Here is a 23,114-nt window from a genome sequence, read left to right as displayed (position 1 = left end):
ACAGGCTGGCTTCCATTCGTGCGGGGAACTCAGAGAATGAAGCCGCAGCAACAGGTAAGTGGCGGGCCCAGGATGGTGGCGGGGTGGGGGGGTGGTGTCCAATCCCCACCACCCCCACAGTTTCTATATAAGGAAAGCAGCAAAACGTGCAGGACTTCTTTCTACTAGTACAGTCCAGACAACCTTTCTCTGACAATGACTTTGATTCTCTACATCCAAAAGGAACCTAGGACAAGGTACTGAATTGGCCAGTACCAGCATCCCAGAGCACTCTGACTATGCTCTGTCTAAACCCAGCATGCAGTGAGACACTTCTCCCACTTGACCTACCAAGGAATGGTCCCAGCCCCATCAGTAACCATAGGAACCATGTGTATCAAACTGGGCTTAATCTTCAATATATGTGCCTGCAAGTATCATGCAATCTATAACATCCTGTGTATTCTGTACCGTGACCCAAAAAAGTATGAACGGACTTTCAACATTGTAGGTGATAAAAAAAATACATAGTATATACCTCGGAATTTTTCACTTGCCGCTAACATGAAGTGTACCATTTTAATCCTATTTGGAATAGAATTAACGGCGTGAGGATGGAAGCAATATCCAGTATTGATTTGATGTCAGAGGATGGGGGTGGCAGTGATTGCATTAACTCATGTACATCTTTGTTGGGAGACTGATCGCATTTAAATGTGAAAGATGGAGGACTAATTTTTGGCACAGAGCAGAAGAATAACAAAAGGCTCAATTGAAGTCACAGCCACAGGGAAGTGAGATTGTGAAGCTGCAATCGCACGGAATGCCACAGAGAAAAACAGCACCGCGGAGACAGAGCAGCAGCACTACAGAGACAGCGACAGAATATAGAAACCCTACAGATAGGCCTCAATAGAGATGGGCAACAATCCAGTTTGTAATTAACATCCAAATACTGCATTAACAAAAAAAAGAAAATGTGTAATTCAAACAACAATTCCACGCATGCCAATTCCTTTTCCAAACATGCTGTGTGATTTCCTAAATGACAGAACATTACCATTTATTCAAACACAAATTCTTCTCTACCTGCAGAATCACTGGCAACCTTTCACTGCAGCATTCATCATATTAATGATGGTTATTCTGGCTTTGAAATCAAACTCTGCAGAGCATTTGTCGGAGGCTACGGTATGTTGAAGGTTGGTAGGAAGAGAGTATAAGCAAGTAAAATAAATACTTCCAGTGTTAAAGTGCATGTTGCACAGATTAGTAAGTATGGCAGCACATCTCCTAGCAACAGAGGTTGTATGAATATATATAACGTATTGAAGAAGTGTTTTTTTTACAAAACACAAACAGTGCAGCAGTATTATTCTCTTCTCGTGATTTTACCTTAACATGCTGAGTTTTTCAATGATTCCCACAGCCTGAATTTTGCATGATGCACATTACAGTCTAGCATCTTGCCTCTGTCACAGGATGTGAGGTCACCAATTTGTTCTAGGGACCACTTTATATTACATGTTTAGAATTTAGGATTAAAAGGACGTTACTCCTGCAAAATAAGCCTAGTAGGTAGTTGCAGCACATTGTTGTATTCGAGCAATGGTGTGGTGGAATCGTCCATTTGTTATGGATAGCCATTCCTCCTTATTTCCACAATATTCTGATTTTTTTAAAAAATGATTGTGAAATGCACATTCATGAAACAAAGCATATGAAGAAGAGAGCATGTTTTCTTGGTGACAAACTGTTAAATTCTAGTGTCACTTCATCTGATATTTGACAGCGTGAGAAAGTAATTTCCACCTTTGCTACACATAGAGTGATGTTTATTAAAACCCACTGCCTCATAACCAGAGTATAATTCTGCACCTGATGCAACTGCAAATCAGTGTATGGCAACCTCTTAGAGGAAGCCTGCCACCTCACAGCTTTAGGACACTCGGTTGTCTCCACTTTGGTATTGCTACACACCAAGCTTGTTTTGCCTCGATGGAAAAGTGCTTGTACAATTACATCTCCAAACCACGTGACTACACACTGAAAATAACCAAACTGTGATGAGTGAACTGTAACTGCGAGATTAAAAGAAAACATTTTCCTTTATATGACACCGTATCAAATTTCACAAGATGTCCCAAAATGCTTCACATCTAATCAATTACTTATGAAGTGCAATCACGGTTATGAAGGTACGCAGCAGCCTATCCACACAGTAATGTCCAAACAGCAAATGAGATGTATGACCAGTTAATTTGTTTTTGGTTTTGTTGGTTGAAGGAAAAATGTTCACCAGGACAACTCCCTGCTCTTCCACGAGCAGTGCCATGGCATCTATTAGGTCGCCCTGAACAGGTAAATAGTGCCTCGCCTTAACATCTCATCTGAAGGCTGGCTTTAGGTCTAAAATGGCAAAATCATTGTCCCCAAGACGTTTGTAGAAAATTATAGAAAAAAAGGAATTAGTTTTCATCAGTGCAGTGCAATTAGATATTCAATAATCTAACAAAGTAGCAACAAGTGTCTTTACTACTAAATAGGTCAATCATCATCAAAATTAGGCCAGCTGGTTGCCGCACAAAGGAACTGCAGTACAAATTACAAATGGATAGCATTTCACAATTATCTGGCTTCTCCAAGGTATCTGGTCTAGTGTGTTTTAAACAAAAATACTTTCAAACCTTCACATCCATTTAAATGATGTCCAGCTTAGTGCATCATGCAAATTTTCAGCAGCAAAATGAAAACAGAAATGGTTGGACAGGAAGTGGTAATGATTTATAATACAAGATGGAGTCACTGTTATTTAATTAAAATACTTTCGTAACCATTACATGATAAAATATTTCAATATAAGAATTGAAATACATGGAACTCTTTATGCATGTTTACTCTTTTGTTGAAGGAACTAATATCAAGCCGAAATGAATTAAGAGAAAATACAGAATTTTGATATCATTGACTGTATTCAAGAACTTGTAATGTATTTATGAAATCTCATACTATACTTACTCCCACACGATATCATACTAACATCATCAATACAATTGCTCAGCATCGGAAAGCAGCCTGATATACAATTGACTTTCTGGGTATTAATAGGTTGTCTGATCCAAAGCTCCAATCTAAAATGCTTCGGCCCTGACTGTATAAATGCATTTCATATTGGTACTAGCACAATGCAATTTCTTCCACTCTGTGCTGGAGAGTGAAAGGAATATTTTTTATTGCTGTGTAGCCTATTTGGTCCTTTGTTAATGCAGCTTCTGGTTCTCCATTGAAGCCAACATTTCATTCTGACATAACAACAGAAAATGCTGGAAACACTCAGCAGGTCAGGCAGCATCGAGGAGGGAGAAATAGAGTCAACGTTTCGGGTCGGGACCCTTCGTCAGAACTGGAAAAGGTCAGAGAAGAGAGATTTTTAAGCAGGGGCAAGGAGGAGGGGAGGAAAGAACAAAGGGAGGGACTGTGACAGGCTGGAAAGCAGGAGAGATTGATTGACAAAAGGGATGATGGTGCAAGGCAAAAGGAGATGGTAATGGGACAAGTTAAGAAACAAAGGATGACTCTAGATGAGGTGTGAATGGCGATGTTTCCAGCATTTTCTGTTGTCATGTCAGATTTCCAGCATCCTCAGTATTTTGCTATTTAATTCTGACATACTGCGGAGGAATGGCAGGTAAATCCATGGACGTATCAGGGTAGATTTTCAACTTGCTGCCTGAGTGTAAATTTGTTTTTCTGACCAACCACCTGTTATCAGAACTGCCCGACTTTCACTTCTATTGAAATCAATGAAATGAAAATCGGGCGGTTTCTTTAACGGGTAGTTGACCCGCAACACCAGTTTTATGATCAAATGGCAGGTTGAAAATCTGCTCCTTCATTTTCCTAACCCAGAGAATTTTTAAAGTGCCTTTATTAAAACAGCGTGCTCGCAGTGTCATTAGATTTTTGTCCAAAGTGGGCTTTCCCTTTCCTGAAGTAAGATTTTTGCCCACGAATAAAAATGATTGGCATGCTTCTTTTCAAGCACCTCAAAACAGTCACAAGATGTGCAACGCTGTGGGTAAACAGCACTCTGATAGCCACCAAGATCTAAAATACTGTTTTATGGCACTAGTTCAGAGCACCAGGCTCTGCCTCGTCATGTCCATTCCAAGGCAGCCACGCACAGAATTTCAACAGCAACGCATAAAATGTTTCTTGTGATTGTGCTCAAAATGCTTCTGTGTCATGCTGAGCGCTGCAAATGCAAATTTAATGTTACTGGGGGGAAAAAAAACACAAACACTCTGGCTCTTATACTGGAACATGCGCAATTTGTATTCTTACTTCTGGTACAGGCAGTTGATCTGACAAAAAGCTAGTGCAGGTCAACAAGCTGTAACTTATACTGAAAGTGTGGCATCAGTGAGTCAATGAAGCATAAAGGCAACACAGATTTTCTGCTGAAATGCTTTAGAGACATGAAATGCAATGAATTTGTACAATCAAAGTAAAACATAATACATATCTGTTAATGGTCACCCTTACAACAACAACCTGTATTTATATAGCATCTTGAACATAGTAAAACGTCCCAAGGCACTTCGCAGGAGTATTATAAAACAAAAAATTTGACACCGAGCCACATAAGGAGAAAATTAGAGCAGGTGACTGAAAACTTGGTCAAAGGGCTAGGTTTTAAGTAGCGTCTTAAAGGAGGAGAGGTCGAGGGGCAGAGTGGTTTAGGCAGGGAATTCCAGAGCTTAGGGCCTAGGCAACAGGAGGCACTGCCACCGATGGTTGAGCGATTGTAATCAGGGATGCTCAAGAGGGCAGAATTAGAGGAGCGCAGATATCTTGGGGGTGTTGTGGGGCTGGAAGAGATTACAGAGATAGGGAGGGGCGAGGCCATGGAGGGATTTGAAAACAAGGATGAGAATTTTGAAATCGAGGTGTTGCTTAACTGGCAGCCAATGTAGGTCAGCGAGCACAGGGGTGATGGGTGAATGGGACTTGGTGTGAGTTAGGACACAGGCAGCCGAGTTTTGGATGACCTCAAGTTTATGTAGGGTAAAACATGGGAGGCCAGCCAGGAGTGTGTTGGAATAGTCAAGTCTAGAGGTAATAAAGGCATGGATGAGGGTTTCAGCAGCAGATGAGCTGAGGCAGGAGCGGAGACGGGTGATGTTACAGTGGTGATGAAATAGGCGGTCTTAGTTATGCCATGGATATTACTGGTAAAAACATTTGTTTAAAGTGTGCATCTGTTCAGGAACAGATTAATTCTTCAAACATTAACTTGCCTTTGGTTTTCCGAAATAACAACAGAAAATGCTGGAAAAACTCAGCAGGCCAGGCAACATCCGTGCAGAGAGAAAGAGAGTCAATGTTTCAGGTCGAAACCCTTCATCAAGCCTTTGGTCTTGTTTGCTTAATGGGAACAACTAGATCATGGAAACTGGTTTCAAAACCCCCGTTTTACAGTTGTCTCTATCCTCTTGTAAATATCATTGCAATTGGTATCAAGTGTCATTTCATCACCAAGTATTTTGTAACATGCCTTGTTCCCAGCCCTATGCTCAAACTGCTCTGTAGCTTTCCGCAGAATAATGGCCTAGAATGACAAGTCTTTCATTTTTTGCTCCCTCTGTTTGCCACCCCTGCATGCTCCGTCAAGATCAGAAGCTTGCATTGCAGAAATCACTGGCATAATTCCACATTCTACCACTGCATGGCATGGCACATTGGAACTTACTGTGCCAAACCACTTCATTAGTAGAAAATGGAAATGTCTTATTTGCCAGCACCATGTTCTCATAAACATAGAAGATAGGAGCAGGAGTAGGCCATTCGGCCCCTCGAGCCTGCTCCGCCATTCAATGCGATCATGGCTGATCATCCAAATTCAGTACCCGGTCCCTGCTTTCTCCCCATACCCCTTGATCCCTTTAGCCTTAAGAAATATATCCAACTCCTTCTTGAATATATTTAATGAACTGGCCTCCACTGCCTTCTGTGGTAGAGAGTTCCACAGGTTCACCACTCTCTGGGTGAAGAAATTCCTCCTCATCTCAGTCCTAAATGGCCTACCCTTTATCCTTAGACTGTGTCCCCTGGTTCTGGACTCCCCGACCATCGGGAACATCCTTCCTGCATCTAGTCTGTCCAGTCACAGAATCACAGAATCACCACAGTGCAGATAGAGGCCATTTCGGCCCATCGAGCCTGCACCGACACATATCCCACCCGCTCCCCGTAACCCCTACACCAACACATATCCCACCCTATCCCCATAACCCCATATATTTAATCCCCCTAACACTAAGGGTCAATTTATCATAGCCAATCAACCTAACTCGCACATCTTTGGACTGTGGGAGGAAACCGGAGCACCCAGAGGAAACCCACGCAAACACGGGGAGAATGTGCAAACTCCACACAGACAGTCGCCCGAGGCCGGATTCGAACCCGGGTCCCTGGCGCTGTGAGGCAACAGTGCTAACCACTATGCCACCGTGCCTGTCAGAATTTTATAAGTTTCAATGAGATCACCTCTCATTCTTCTAAACTCCAGCGAGTACAAGTCCAATCGACCCAATCTCTCCTCATATGTCATTCTTGCCATCCCAGGTATCAGCCTGGTGAATCTTTGCTGAACTCCTTCCATGGCAAGAACATCCTTCCTCAGATAAGGCGACCAAAACTGCACACAATACTCAAGATGTGGTCTCACCAAGGCCCTGTACAACTGCAGTGAGACATCCTTGTTCCTGTTGCAGGGGTTCGCAAAATTCCCCTATTTTCCCTGAAGATCGGGAAATATTGGTCCACATCGTGGACGAAGAATTACGTGATTTGAATTGTCTCTGGGTAGGACAATGTTTTAAAATGTGCCCAGAACCGCAAAAGGCTGTGTTGCAGCACGTGGACAACACCGGAATCGAGGAGCTCGTGGAAAAATTCGCACACTTTAAGACAGTACATTTTAATAAAATTGTTCCCTGGAGTTTGGTAATTTCAAAGAGGTTTGAAAATGGCCGTCAGGAAAAAGCATGGCCAAAAGACAAAGCAGCTCGCAGCTCGTGGATGTCTGTGTAAGTGGGAGGATACAGTGGCAGTCAAAGACCTGCCAATCAAAGGGAGTTTCCCTGTCAGAAGCAATCGATGTTGTTTATTGACATAAGGGATTACAACCACTTGAGACTAAACTGCAGAACAATCGGCTTCTGTTTACACAGTAGTTTCAACCCATTCAAACCCCCTACACACACAATGAGGCACATTGAAACTGTGGAAAGGACTTTTGATGTGCAACAGTTTAGGAATGACTGGGTTTTGAATCACCCAATTCTGAACAATAGGGCAGTTGGATTCCCTTTTGTTTTAGCCCAGGTGAACTCCGGATGTGGGCGGGTACACTTCGGCCCCAGAGTGCAGACACATTAAACCACTCCAACCACTTTGAATCAGCCAATCACAGTCCTTCTCTTGTATATTAGAACTTTTGGGCGCAAGTTTTGCACACAGACTTTTTCAGCGCCAAACAGGAGTTGGCAGGATATAAAAGATAGCTCCTGAGAAGCTATCTCTCTCTCTTACTTCGCTGGACCACAGGTGAGCAGGGTTTCTGACTCCTCAGCAAGGCAACCTAGTAAGGAGTTAGAGGGGGTAATTAAGGGGGTATTGCTAAGATTGTTTAATCAACATTGTAGCCACTTACCCCTCGTTTTTGCCGTCTGTCTTCCCCCATTTAAGCAATTTTACTGTAATCTTTAGTTTAATAAAAGTTTGACTTTCTCACACCCAGACCAGTTGTCCGTTTTAATATATCATTAGTTATAAGCCGTCCAGTCAGAACTGGAAGGTGGGGTAGCGATTCAAAACCGCTGTTTGGAAATTGGTTTACAGTGTAGCAGCAAAAGGCTGCTGACCAGGTGAATTACCGTAAACCAGGTAAAAGGTTGGAATTGGTCAGAGTGCAGGCAAAGCTGCCTGACCAGGTAAATTACCGTATACCAGTTAAAAGATGCCCCCCTACACTGTACTCAAACCCTCTCGCTACGAAGGCCAACATACCATTTGCCTTCTTAACCGTGTGTGATTTTGCACATATTAAACAGAAGATTTGCTCGGATTAGGTATCCATTGTTATAAGATACATTACCTAAAATCATATTTTATATACATGTGTGGAAAATAATTATATAGATATGATTTTTCACTAATGTTTCCTCATGAATCCCTATTATATGTAATGCATTAAATTTGGTCTATGAAATGAGTGTTTCATTGAAAATCTTCATGTAAAGCCTTCTTCTATGGAAAGTAGTAGCAGTTACACCTAGAGTTGGCACTTTGATCAGAGTTTTTAATGCCAAGGATGTCACAGCTTGACTGTTACAGATTTACCCCAATCTAGTGTCCAAGTGTTAAAAATACTTTATTTATTATAATTACTTACTGTCACTCCTAATTTAGTATGATCTGCAAACTTGGATATCCAACTTTCTATTTCTTCACCAGTTATTAACAAATATGGTGAAAAGTTGAGGCCCTAGAACAGATCCCTGGGGAACACCACTTGTCGTATCCTGCCAATCAGAGTACCTACCCTTTAACCCCACTCTCTGTCTCCTGCCTCCCAACCAATTTTAAAACCAAGTCAAAAGTCTACCTCAAATTCCGTGTGCTCTCATTTTTGCCAATAATCTTTTGTGTGGAAGCTTATCGAATGCCTTCTGCAAGTCTATATAGGTAACAGTCATAGGCACTCCTTTATCTTCCTTATTAGTGACCTCTTCAAAAAATTCAGCCAGATTCATCAGGCATGACTTGCCCTTAAAGCCATGCAGGCTCTCTCTCATCAGCTCATATTGGTTCAAGTGCTCAGTCACTCTATCCCTGTATAGAGAACCGTGTTGCACATGCCCTGCCCACCATCTGCCTTATAAGTGCTCCCGTTGAAAACTGTCCTCATCATTTTACTTTAGCAGCACATTAATACATTGGTAAAAAGCTCTTGTCCTAATAAAACAGTGCATCATCCAAACTACTGAAGGTAATGCCACGAGAAACGCCCTAGTAATACAAGAAAAAATAGTATGCTAGAGTGCATTTTCTATCCATCACACTTCAGATGTCACACTCAATTTTCTGTACAGAGAAAGAAAGGCAGTCATTTGGCCAAACAGAGAAAGTACCAGAGTCAAAATGTCTGCCGCTTCTTAACTGACATTACCAATCACACTTAAAAACAGAATCAAAGCCAGGGTTTTACTTGTGGCTGGAATAGCACTTAAGCTCTGAATGAACTCACTCAGTATTTACTTGACAGAAATTAGACTTTGTGGAAGATAAATTGCTACATCTTACCAGCAGAATAATATACTGTGCATATATGGCACATTGTTTCTGACCTGCTAGTGCATCTAGTGCATGTTCATCACATTTTAAGGTGCCATACACTTCTTTATACATTAAAAAAAAGTCTTGATAAAAAGATAGATAACCAATTTATGCTGTTTTCTTCTTACCAGAAACTAACTACATCAATTAGACTTTCTGACCTTAAAGGGTCAGGCCAATATAGACGCAGCTCCACCTCAGCAGCAGAATAATAAATTATATGTTATGATGTTACTGTCATTATATAATGGCATTTAATTTGACTTACAATGAGCAGTGCCACAGGAGATCTATATAGAAGTAGGTAATAAGATTCAATTGGCACTGCGCAGTGAGGTAACGTGATTACCGAACCAGTACTAAAATGTGGAAATGAGGAGCAATAAGTGGTCTAAAAATGGGAGTCAACAGAAAAGGGTGGAAAATATCAGAGGTAGTACACCTTTATGAAAATCAGGGCTTGTATCTTTTGGAGCTCAATAACTTTTACAAAAAGCGGGTTCTCATTAAAGTTTTGAAATAAGTACCATTAATTTGAATGTTGTCAAGGTGTATATTGACGTCTCTTTGCCTCAAACTCAGTGGGGGCAATTTTAACCTAAAAAAAAACCGGGTGGGCTGGGGGTAGTTAAATTGTTAAAAATGGGATTCCCGACCTGAACCCGCCTCCAACCCACTCACTTCTGGTTTTAACGGAGGGGGGGGGGGGAGGGACGGGGCGTGGAGCCAATCTGCTCCCAGGAGGCAGGACGTCACTCTAAATATTATAATGCAACTGGAAGCCTCTTTTTTAACCTCCATTTTCTTTTTAACTGTATATGGACGGGTTTTAAACAACTCCTGCATCCAGGGTCACTGCCTAACCCAACCCCTGCGACCGGAGAACCCCCTCATGAGGCCTCTGATCACCTCTCCAGGCCTCCGCCCACAGCCCCCCCCCCGCCTTCCCCCACCCCCCCCCCCACCAATGATGCTGAGGCCAGCCATGATCCTTCAGTGGCCGGCCACGATCTTCTCTTCCCCCACCCCAATCCTCTCTCCCAATCACCCCCCCGATCCCCCACCCTGATACTTTTAACGGCATGGCACGATCCCACCCCCCGCCCTCCGATCCCACCCCCCGCCCTCCGATCCTTTTACCGGCCCAATCCCCGATACCTGGCTGACCCCACCACCCCGATCCTTTTAATGGCCCAGCCCGATCCCTCCCTCCTCTGTGCGGCCTAGTGCCGCAGGCCTACCCGCCCGCAGCCAGCCAGCCAGCCTCTCAATCTGGCTGGCTGCGGGCAGGAAACCGAGATCTCGCATGCAAATCCGGCCTTGCCGTTAAAGTCAGCAGGGTCTGCAGGAAACCCGGCCTTCCGGGTTTCCCAACTACATTGGAGTCCTCCCACCCCCAATCCGCCCTCCTTCTTAAAATCCAGCCCACTGTATGTACTGTGTAAATATTCAGGACCTCACTAATGTGTAGAAGACTCAGGACATCTGTACTGTATAAAAAGGCAATTCGTCTGTACTGCATAAAATTTTGTCATATGTAAAAAAAAATGGGCCTCTAAACTGTGTTAAAAGTCAGGACCTCCTCAGTAATGAGAGATTCTCGTCACATCGCTTTCTGTGAGCCACCATTCCAAAATTCCTCTCCCAACTATCACACATTTCCACCCACCCCATTCAAGCATTTTACCAATATCTCCCCAATGATATACCTTTCAAGCCCCTTACACACCCCCTCCCATTCTTCCACTCAATCCCCTCCCCTGCCTCCTGTGATTCCCCTCCTTCTCTGCCCTTCTTTTCCCTTCCCTTCCCTCTTCTGCACCTGGCCCTTCTGCCCCCTTCTTCCATTTTGTTCAATTATTCCCTGACCTCCAACCCTACTTGACCTGAAGCCAACACCTGATCTTGACTCACCGTGTACAGCTCCTGAACAGATCAACGAGTATGTTAAAAAAAAAACTTGCATCCAGCACTTGTCCATCATACATAAAGGTGTCATATTTCAGAATGTCTCACTTTGTTACAAATTCAAAACAATCTTTAAATAATTGTTTTTAAAAAATGAAACACGATTATTTCCTTTTGGTTTTCAGCTATTCATATCCGGGCCTCTCCCCAGAGCAGCTGTCAATCTACAGAAACTTCCCTCAGCAATTAGCTTTTGGTTGACCTCAGGTTGAGCCTACTTAGACCATATCCCCACAGGCAGTAGAGTACCTCAACAATGGCCTTGAAGGTCAACTCCATCTTAGCAGTTAAACATCACTGCCATGCTCCAGGTCCCAGATGACACAGGAGAAATACCACTGGAGAGCAGCCAACGTGTGTAAGGGAACAGATTTTTATTGGACCAAATTAGCAGTAGATGCAGTCAACCTCTAAAGAAATCTGTGATGTTGGCAGAGGTCAAACTGTTTGGGGATGTGGATTAAATAGTTTATGAAAACCCAGATGCTGTTTTTCCCAGAACAAAATGTCCATGCATTTTAAAGCAGAAAGCCAGATAACTAATCTGCAAGACTTATTTGTACAAAAGAATTGTCACTTATCCTTTTCGCCGTGCATTGCCTTTCATTTTTGCTGCATATTTTGGTCTTGTGTTTAATGCATATTGATTATTTGATAATAACGCAGTGAAACTGGCAAATGCAATGTAGACCAAAACAGGTATTGCAATTTACATGCTGTCGGCTGAAACTGTTAACATCAATACTGTAGTGGACAATGCACTATCTAGGAGTAACACATATACAGGTCCCATGTATACACCTGTTATTGGATCAGAATAATGTGATACATAGAATTTACGGCACAGAAATTGGTCATTGGCCCAACTGGTCTATGAGTCACACAAGCCTCCTCACTCACTGTTTACTTAATCTCACCCTATCAACATAGTTTTGAACGACTGTACACAATGTAAAATGATTTGATATAATGCTTTATATGTGGGCAATAAATAAGCAGGGTTTTTAACTGGACTTGAAAGCAAGTTTTAGAAAATGAATAATTCAACACCTCCTGTCATATATTCCCACATCCAATTTGCATTCCTCCAATAGCAATTTACTCCTCATTCCCTCCTCCCTCTCACACTGGATCACTCCTCATTCCCTCCTCCCTCTCACACAGGATCACTCCTCATTCCCTCCTCCCTCTCACACAGGATCACTCCTCATTCCCTCCTCCCTCTCACACAGGATCACTCCTCATTCCCTCCTCCCTCTGACACTGGATCACTCCTCATTCCCTCCTCCCTCTCACACGGGATCACTCCTCATTCCCTCCTCCCTCTGACAGGGGATCACTCCTCATTCCCTCCTCCCTCTCACACGGGATCACTCCTCATTCCCTCCTCCCTCTCACACAGGATCACTCCTCATTCCCTCCTCCCTCTCACACTGGATCACTCCTCGTTCCCTCCTCCCTCTCACACTGGATCACTCCTCATTCCCTCCTCCCTCTCACACTGGATCACTCCTCATTCCCTCCTCCCTCTCACACTGGATCACTCCTCATTCCCTCCTCCCTCTCATACTGGATCACTCCTCATTCCCTCCTCCCTCTCACACGGGATCACTCCTCATTCCCTCCTCCCTCTCACACTGGATCACTCCTCATTCCCTCCTCCCTCTCACACTGGATCACTCCTCATTCCCTCCTCCCTCTCACACGGGATCACTCCTCATTCCCTCCTCCCTCTGACAGGGGATCACTCCTCATTCCCTCCTCCCTCTCACACAGGATCACTCCTCATTCCCTCCTCCCTCTCACACGGGATCACTCCTCATTCCCTCCTCCCTCTCACACAGGATCACTCCTCATTCCCTCCTCCCTCTCACACGGGATCACTCCTCATTCCCTCCTCCCTCTCACACGGGATCACTCGTCATTCCCTCCTCCCTCTCACACGGGATCACTCCTCATTCCCTCCTCCCTCTGACACGGGATCACTCCTCATTCCCTCCTCCCTCTGACACGGGATCACTCCTCATTCCCTCCTCCCTCTCACACAGGATCACTCCTCATTCCCTCCCCCTCTCACACAGGATCACTCCTCATTCCCTCCTCCCTCTCACACAGGATCACTCCTCATTCCCTTCTCCCTCTCACACAGGATCACTCCTCATTCCCTCCTCCCTCTCACACAGGATCACTCCTCATTCCCTCCTCCCTCTGACACTGGATCACTCCTCATTCCCTCCTCCCTCTGACACGGGATCACTCCTCATTCCCTCCTCCCTCTGACACGGGATCACTCCTCATTCCCTCCTCCCTCTCACACAGGATCACTCCTCATTCCCTCCTCCCTCTCACACAGGAACACTCCTCATTCCCTCCTCCCTCTGACACGGGATCACTCCTCATTCCCTCCTCCCTCTCACACAGGATCACTCCTCATTCCCTCCCCCTCTCACACAGGATCACTCCTCATTCCCTCCTCCCTCTCACACAGGATCACTCCTCATTCCCTCCTCCCTCTCACACGGGATCACTCCTCATTCCCTCCTCCTTCTCACACGGGATCACTCCTCATTCCCTCCTCCCTCTCACACGGGATCACTCCTCATTCCCTCCTCCCTCTCACACGGGATCACTCCTCATTCCCTCCTCCCTCTCACACGGGATCACTCCTCATTCCCTCCTCCCTCTGACACGGGATCACTCCTCATTCCCTCCTCCCTCTGACACAGGATCACTCCTCATTCCCTCCTCCCTCTGACACTGGATCACTCCTCATTCCCTCCTCCCTCTCACACGGGATCACTCCTCATTCCCTCCTCCCTCTCACACGGGATCACTCCTCATTCCCTCCTCCCTTTGACATTGGGTTATTGCTTGTTCCTTATTCCTTACCCTACCATCAGTTGACACTCTTTTAGTCATCATGACCCTATCCTTTGGAACTCCCTCTCTAGATTCTTCCATCTCCTTTTTCAAAAAGCTCCTGAACATTTATTCAACCGTAACTTCCCCCAACCACTTTTCTGCTTTCCCTCTTACTCAAGGTCCCCTTTATAAAGCACTTTGATGCATCATTCTGAATTTGAGAAGTGCTCCGTAAATGCAAGTCGCTGTTGGCTAGATTAACTTTCAAAGAAAGTAAATTCCTATATATGTTGACTTATCCAAGTCATATTCTAAAACAATTAACCAAATCCACCTCACAGCATAATCAAATTGTCTTACAATGTTTCAGTCTTTTATTAACATATAAGATCATAAGAAATAGGAGCAGGAGTAGGCCATACGGCCCCTCGAGCCTGCTCCGCCATTCAATAAGGTCAGGACTGATCTTCGACCTCAACTCCACTCTTCCACCTGATCCCCATATCCTTTGATTCCCCTAGAGTTCAAAAATCTGTCTATCTCAGCTTTGAATATACTCAATGACTCAGCATCCACAGCCCTTTGGGGTAGAGAATTCCAAAGATTCACAACCCTCTGAGTGAAGAAATTCCTCCTCATCTCAGTCTTAAATAGCTGAACCCTTAACCTGAGGCTATGCCCCCTAGTTCTAGACTCTCCAGCCAGGTGAAACCTCTCAGCGTCTACCCTGTAAAGCTCCTTCCGAATCCTATGGCCTAGAAATTCAGTCGCGTTTGCGCCCACTTATTGGCTATAAAGTGGTTTGCGCCGAAGTTTTTTATCGCCCGAAATTCAGATGGACCCTAACATCGGCGTTAGCCGGTAGCGCCACGCCGGCACCGATGACGTCATCGGTGTGCGCAGCGCCCCGGTTGCAATGCTATTCCGGCCCGATGGCCAAATTCAGTTGCGGCCGCCTCGCCCGTGGCAGCCGCAAACAGCGTTTGTGAAACGGGGTCTTGCAGCTCCGAAAGGCCGGCGCATAAAGGTGGAGCGGCGGCCGGCCGCTTTCCCGGCGGCCGCCTGCCCGCACCTCCCTCCCCGGACTCCTGCACCACCCCCCCGCGGCATTGATGTCTGAGTCCCGCGAGCCCGGCACTTCTCCGTGGTGCCGGGCTCATTTGCCGGGGGAATCCACCGGTGATCTGACGGCTGCAGGCAGCTCCTCCTTAAGAGAAGGAGGAGGCCTGCAGTACCCCAGCCTGCTGCACCGCATCGGGTGCCGCAGCGGGAGCTGGACGCCTGAAAGTGACATTCATCGCCCCTAGCGAGGCGGCCAAACCCTGCAATAGCGCCCGCCGCCGTCTTGGCCCGTCGCAACTGAATTTTAGGCGGGCGCTACGGGAATCCTGGCGGGTGCAAAATTTCGGGCGCAAAAGACCTGGCGGGGCCATACCGAATTTCTAGGCCTATATGTTTCAATCAGATCACCTCTCATTCTTCTGAACTCCAGAGAGTATAGGCCCATTCTACTCAATCTCAGATCCTTTAATGAATCAGAGACTAAAATGCATCATGTGCTATTATACTGAACCTTAAAGGCTAGGAGGTCCCAACTTTAATTGTTCATCTCTGCTGAATTTGCTGATCTCAACCAAGGTGACAGTGAGAGTACTATAATTAGGCTGTGTGTCCTTGGGCTAAAAGAATAAATCAGCAAAGGTTCCCACTCCTGGTCATTATCTACTGCACCTGTTGAAGAATCTCTTTGTGGATTTTTGGGAAGGAGGGCACAACAAGCCTGCTGACAATCACTGGCCAGACTCACTAGTGAAGAATAGTTACTTTGGTGAGGTCCTAGAGATTCTCTTGCATCCAGTGTGCATTGTCACTCTTCAGCGGTCACATCTTGTTACAGATACAAAAAAATCAACACAAGAAGTTCTTCTGGACTGGAGCTAAAAATTTAGAATCAGTTATAATGGCTCTCAAATTAAGCTCAATAATTTATGACCAATTAAACCAACTGCTTTTGCCTATTTGGAGCACTTCCTCACAGGTTGTAAAGGAAGAGAGAAGCTCAAATACAGGTCCATCTTAGCAGCTAAACAGGAGAACTATGTTCCCTGAGCAAAGCCAGGGAAGACCATGAACATGTTAAAAAATAGCAATGGAAAGGCAGCACAATTATCTGGTTTCAAATGTGCCGGCTAGGTTTAAAGATTGACAATCTTCACTAAAATATTATTTCCTTTGCAAGTATCACAAGTTAACATGTCCATAGTGAATAATTAGCTCAGTTAATCATCAAACATGAAGCAGATCCAGAAATATAGGTATTGCAGAGAAGCACAGCAATTTAACATGAGATTTGAAATGAACAATATGTGAATGGTTGGGTCTATTGTTAATAGCAAATCTCCAGTCTCCAGCTTCATCAACGTTTCCTGCTTTGTTTTTCCAGGTTAGAGAAGATTGCATTGCCTCAGCCGTGACATTTATCATGATTGGTCGGCTTATAATGAAGTCAAATTATTATGATGCCGGATGCAATCAAAAATAAAAATAAACATGCAAAAGCACTATGAAGATCAAGAGAGCAATATTTTGAATAAATTTGCACTTATCTGTCCAAAACCTGGAGGATTTTAATCCTACTTTACTTTTAAAGGGGAATGGTCACTGGATTCAGTCTTTGCACACATTCAGTTTCTGAAGCAGCCAGCGATAATTATATATGTCTCAAACATCACCTTGTTGGCAATCAGGGAAACATTGGAGCTACAGCGGATGGTATATCTGCAACAGCATGGCCTTTCACATTGTAGTTTTGGGCCTCCGTAATTCAATTTTAACTAACACGACAATAAAAATCATTGGCAGTTACCATGTCAACACACAACTGCCTATTCATCTAAACGCACGCCTAGCGGTGCTATATGTTCAGGTTCCACGGCGATGCACAAACAGCACTTTAAGACATAATTAAAAACTAGAACCGTTATAATTTGTCCCTTAGGATTCCTTAGAATTTTAGCTGGATATCTAAGAATGATACATTTATAGTAGTAGACATCATTTAATGTTGTGTTTGTTGAAGTGTTTATTCTTTAAATTTTGCTTATAAGATAGATAAGATTGCAACAATATTCATAGGAAATTATATCAATATTTTTATCAAGTGCAGATATATGGTTGTATTACCAGTAATTTCAATTTTCATGCTGGAATTAAAGTGGTTACCACCAATTTAAAGTAGTCTTGAGTTTTAGACAACAGAACCCATTACAGTGTTGTGGAATAAAGGTACAGCCATCAAATGATTGCTAATGTAAGGCTTTGTTGGATTCCATTTCAAATCTTTAATGGGGTAGCTTTTAACTTTCACCACTAGGCAGAAAACTGGTGGGAGCAGATTGGCCACCCATCATACACTGCATCTGATTTCCTTTCCGGGATGCGTAACGGGCAACCGATGTAGTAACATGCACTTCAGCAAACTGCAGACAGACCTCAACTGAAGGAGGTACAATGCCTCCTACATCCAGCAGGTGCTTTCTTCCGTTTTTTTTAAACAGACTGAGCCGATTCACAGAGGTAAGATATATTGCATGAGAGAGCGAGTGTGACAGAGAGGGAGAGAGAACGAGAGGAAGAGAGATAGCATGTGAGAGAGAGCACGAGAGAGAATGTGAACGAGCGAGAGTGTGAGAATGAGACTGAGCGCGAGAGGGAGAGCGAGAGAAAGCGAGAGAACACACGTGCGAGAGCAAGCAGAGAGAATGAGAGAGTGAGTGAGAGAGCAGAGAGAGCAAGAGAGAGAGCGCATGAGAATAGAGCAAGCAAGTGGGAGAATGCAAAATAGGGCAAGAGAGCATGAGAGAGAGAGCACTAGAAAGAGCGACAGAGGGAGCGTGACAGAGAGCGCAAATGAGTGAGAAAGAGCAGGAGAGAGAGCAGGAGAGAGTATGAAAGAAAGCACGAGACAGTGGTAGAGGGAGGGCAGGAGAGAGAGGGAGGAAGAGACAGAGAGCAGGAGAGAGTGGGAGAGAAAGAGCGTGAAAGCAAAAGATATCAAATGGCAAGCTTTTACTTCCAATTCATGAAGTTGAGTCACAATAACCAAAATAGCACTTTATCACTGCTGAATTCAGTGATTTGCAAATCCTTGGTTTAGTCTTCTGTTTTTTTGCCCTTTCAGTGTTGCCTATCAGTTTTTTATGCACTATTACTTGGGTTAGATTCAGAAATTTGTAAAATACTGCAGGGAAAACAAATTCAACAAGCTTTTTTCAACTGTTCATTTCTAATTCTTCCCTGACCGACAGAAACAATAGCCCAGAATTTTCTAACAAAATAACGACTTTATTAACGTGTAAATTGTACAGCAACTTGTGGTGAGGAAGAGATACCCTGTGAATTACGAATTGCCACACTCACCGTTTTCCTCCCAAAAATGGTAGCTCGCCCACAAGCATGCTGTTATTTTTAAGAACTTGCTGGATTTGCACATTAAACTCAAGTTAAACTCGCCGCAGAAAGTTAGGGCTCGTACTTCACAGCCTAAGTACCCTTTAAACGATGTGATAATTGTTAGTGCACTGTCAATCAATCTCTCCAGCCCAGAAAGGGAACAATTTAAACTGCTGAGTCTCATTCCTGCATGTAGTAAATTCTTAAGCGATTTTAAAAATGTCAAATTTTAATCGTTACATTTTTTTCCCCTTACTTTTCCTTTCTGTCTCTTTTGTTCTCTCTCTCTTAACCCAATCTCTCTCTTAATCCAATCTTTCTTTCCCTTTCTATTTCTGTACCTGATTTGACTCTAATTCACCCTCCTTCTCTGTCGTTCCTCTGTTTCCTTCTCAGATACACTGTTGGTCCCATCATTCACAAAGGTTGCAGATGCCACGTTGCCCTCGCCACGCCATTATCATCTCGCACTTCCAGCAACTTACAGGGCAAAACATTTTCGAGCTGATGGCTGAGGGAAAAAGTCGAACAAAAAAGGGGCAAGCCACCAGATGCCCCGCTCCTGCAAAACCTGGTCCAATCATTATGGAATACAATGGTTGGCTTTTTCCCATGTTGCATTGTTTTCCAATGTTATTGTATAAATTGGCTCTTTATTCGGAATGAACGAGTAAATTCAGTAATGATGCCCAGAAGCCAGCAAATAACATGATATCTGGAAAATATATATTCAATTTGACCCAAAATGGCAACATGTTTTAGTAAAGTTGACAGGAGCACAAAAACTGTGTTTATGTGTAAAGCAATATATTAGTATGTAATCTGATCATATGTTAAATGCTGGAGTGGTGAAACTTATAATTAGATTTCAGCAGTCGTAGATCAAGACCTCGCACGTGACGAACAAATTGAGATGAGCTAATCTGCTACACACAATGCATCCCTTTGCTGCGTACAACTGATTTTCCCAATGCTGACATTGAACATAAACTTCAGTTCGTATATAATGTCACATCAAAAAAAGGTTGTAAATAACACTTATATTTGCAGGATAATTTATGGCTGCTAAAAATAACAAGAGCATTAACTGCACAACAGTAGATAGCAAGAACTGAGGTATTAAAATAGATAAATGTAATTTATATTTATAGAATGTTTACAGTGGTTTGCATTTTGATGCTGATCCATTTAAAGGAACACTGATCAAATTAACACTTAAAACAATGAAACGCAAGCATAAATATAGATGGCAAGACTATACACTGAACTGAAAATTACCTAATGATTATTGTTAGTGTATATTTAACAGGCCAGATTTCCATATATTGAGAGGGGAAATGTTGCTTTTATAGCTGTACATTATGCAGTGTGGACCTCTGACAGACACACACTTTCGTTGCATGGATCACAGCAGGAATTTATTTCTATCTACAGGAAACTTTGGTTTATCCGGAGGTCAACTGTCCGGAATGCTCGAGCCACCGGCAAAATTTAGGAGTCGGTTCAGTAAGTTTTTTTTCTTTTCGTTGCTTTTTTTTGCACCAGTCAGGCTCTGCAAGGTCTAGCTAAAGCTGTTGCTTAGCTACAGAGACGCTTGCAAGCTACGGCCGACTGTTTAGAAGCTGTTGCTAAGCAACAGGGTTTGTTGCTAGATACGGAGCTCAAAAGCTTCCATATGTTTTAACATTAGCGCTGGTTTGTCCAGCAATTTTGATGGGACAGCAACAGCTCGGTCCCGTCGGTGCCGGATATCACAAAGTTTCCTGTAGATGGTAGATATAGCGACTCAATTATCGCGAATCTTTGGAATTCTCTTCCCCAGAGAGCTGTGGAGGCTGGGTCATTGAATATATTTAAGGTGGAGATAGACAGATTTTTGAACGGTAAGGGAGTCAAGGGTTATGGGGAGCGGGCAGGGAAGTGGAGTTGAGGCCAAGATCAGATCAGCCATGATCTTATTGAATGGCGGAGCAGGCTCGAGGGGCCGAATGACCTATTCCTGCTCCTACGTCTTATGTTCTTATGTTCTTAATTGGTAATTTAAAATAGCAAACAAAAGCAGAAAGTTTAAAATTGCTTGTGTTCTAATTGGCAGGAGTGATACCTGCCACTTTTTTGCCTGCAGCAGCAGAGTTGATTTTGTACCATCATTACCACTATTCAGGGTGTATACTGAGGCCTCAAATTACAGTTAGGTGAACACATTCATTCATTTAATAATAGCCCAGTATGCTTTAAATGTCATGGATCCTGTAATGGATTTGATTCCATTGCTCACTCCCATTTACTTGCCCAGACATTTTTTGTCTTTCACATGCATAAATCCATTGGAGAATTACAAGCATGCAAAATATTAGCATGTAATTATATTGGATGTAAGTATGACCTCAGAGCTTTGCTTTGTTGAATATATTCCGCCTTTTACATTATGTGAGTTCAGTGCTTTAAAACATATATTTAGTGACAGTCGAGATGTATTCAGTAAATTAAGCCGATGCTCTTGAGTCATATAATGGAGAAACAAAGCAGCTGCACCAGCAATTGTTCAATGCAGCACACCCATCAGTTCAGATTTTCTGTGTTCAAATCCTAAGGGCTAGAAATTCGGTGCATTGGCACTAACGGGGTGCAAATGACTTTTTACCTGGGCGCGGCACGACTAACGACTCCCGCTAAGTTCAGCAGGAGTTTAGCGGCGGCAGTAACCGGTAGTGCCCCGCTCCGCCGTGCCAGCGATGATGATGTCACCACCGTGCGCGGCACCCCATTTTTGCCCCACCTATAAAATTGGCCCGTGCCCCCTGAATCTGCGCCGGGCGATGACAGCGACCGATCCGGGGGCGGGAACGGAGCAGCAGGAGGCTCGCGGGGAGTTAACTAAAGGGGAGGAGGCGGGCGGGGAAAAAAAAAAAAAAATCGGCCAACTTACTCGTCGCGACCCGTTGTGTCTTTGAACGCGGGGCCCGGTTCTCCTCTTGAGTGCCGGGCTGCTGGCACGCCACCCCACTCCCCAGTGGTCCAGGTAGGGCCCCACAGAGTTGTGGGCTTGCGCCCTCCCCTTTAATGAGGGGAAGAGCCCTTCCATGCGGCAGCGCTACGTGGCCCAGTGTGTAGCGCTGCAGAATGCACCGCCCCGATATTTGGGGTTAGCGCTAAGAAGGAAGTGGAGCACTTGAATTAGCATGCCAGCTCCCTCTTGGGGCGCTAAAACTGAAGTTAGCGATCGCCGGTGCTATTTTTCGCCGGGCGCTAAATTTAGCACCCAGGCGATGTTAGCAACCCAAAATGGTTGCTAACGAATTTGTCCCCCTATAGATGGTTGCACTCTTGCCTCTAGGAAGGTTGCAGGTTCAACCCCGACTCCTGGAGTTGAGCACACAATCTAAGCTGATGATCAAGTGCAGTACTGAGTGAGTGTGGCATTGCTGGAGGTGCTGTGCTTCAGATGAGAAGTTAAACCAAGGTCTAGTCTGTTCGATCAAGTTGATGTTGAAGTTCCTTTGGTACTATTCGAAGAAGAGTAAGGATTTCTCCTGGCACCCTGGCCAACATTACTCCCTGCATTAGCTGGACACTCACCTGATCATTGCTTGTGTAATATTGTTGTGTGTAACATGGATGCTGCATTAGCCACTGCGCACTTCAAAGTAACTCATTGTATTTGAAGTCATTTGAAATGTTTCTGTCATTTGAAATGTTTCTGATGTGAATGTAAGTCTTTCTCTTTGCAAAATTAACCCATAAGCATGTGCTGCAGGATAAGAGAACAAAAGTCCTTTAGAGAACAAGTCAAATAATCATATATTATTGAGCAGGTACAAATTTAAAAAGTCCACTTACTTCGCTCTAAAATGCGCCAGAAGCTGTTCCTTTCGGAAAGAGTCTTGAATTATCTTGCACAATTCAATCTCCTTTAACAAAAGAGTAAAATAAAACCATAAATTGTGTTGCATAAGAGAAGGCAAAAAACAGGCTGCAAGAGGGTGTTGTACAATCATGTCATCTTTTATCTTATAATCAAAAGTTAGCTCTAACTGTATATTACAGGGACTGATCCTATTCACATCTTTATCTCTCAACCAAAGCGTAAACAGGAATATGTTTTGCCTTTACTACGGAATATAAATAACACCTCTTGTGATTTTGAGGGCACACTGGATTAAATTGTGACATTAAGTTCTCAAATAAAGTAATACATTTTGGTGACACTGCCTAAGCTTGGACAGACAATAATATTTACTTTGGAAACAGTATCCATTTGAGAAAGCAGTACAGCTTCCCTTAGCGCTGGCATAAATAATTTCCATTAACGATATCAGGAGCTAATACATGTGTTTTCCCCCAAAATAGACAAATTAATTACTATAATGTCAGAAAATATTATAACGATTTGACCATTTCTCAACACGCTTTGTCTACGTTCATCATAAAAGGAGCCTTCCAAAGACAAG

The 23,114-nt window shown here is 43.8% G+C and overlaps 1 protein-coding gene across 5 annotated transcripts in view; it reads right to left on the bottom strand.

Annotated features, from left to right (window-relative positions):
* The window catches only part of dlgap4b (discs, large (Drosophila) homolog-associated protein 4b), a 733,594-nt gene that overhangs the window by 650,110 nt on the left and 60,370 nt on the right, over nucleotides 1–23,114 (bottom strand). For all 5 annotated transcript variants that reach the window (XM_086005582.1, XM_086005577.1, XM_086005576.1 and 2 more), the window contains one exon: nucleotides 22,504–22,574. The gene's annotated coding sequence lies outside the window, so the exon portion shown is untranslated. The remainder of the gene's footprint in view (nucleotides 1–22,503; nucleotides 22,575–23,114) is intronic.

Source organism: Somniosus microcephalus, chromosome 13, assembly GCF_052327205.1.
Source record: "Somniosus microcephalus isolate GS21.2 chromosome 13, FLI_Smic_1.0, whole genome shotgun sequence".
Lineage (NCBI taxonomy): Eukaryota > Metazoa > Chordata > Chondrichthyes > Squaliformes > Somniosidae > Somniosus > Somniosus microcephalus.
This window is presented reverse-complemented; position numbering and strand designations above follow the sequence as displayed.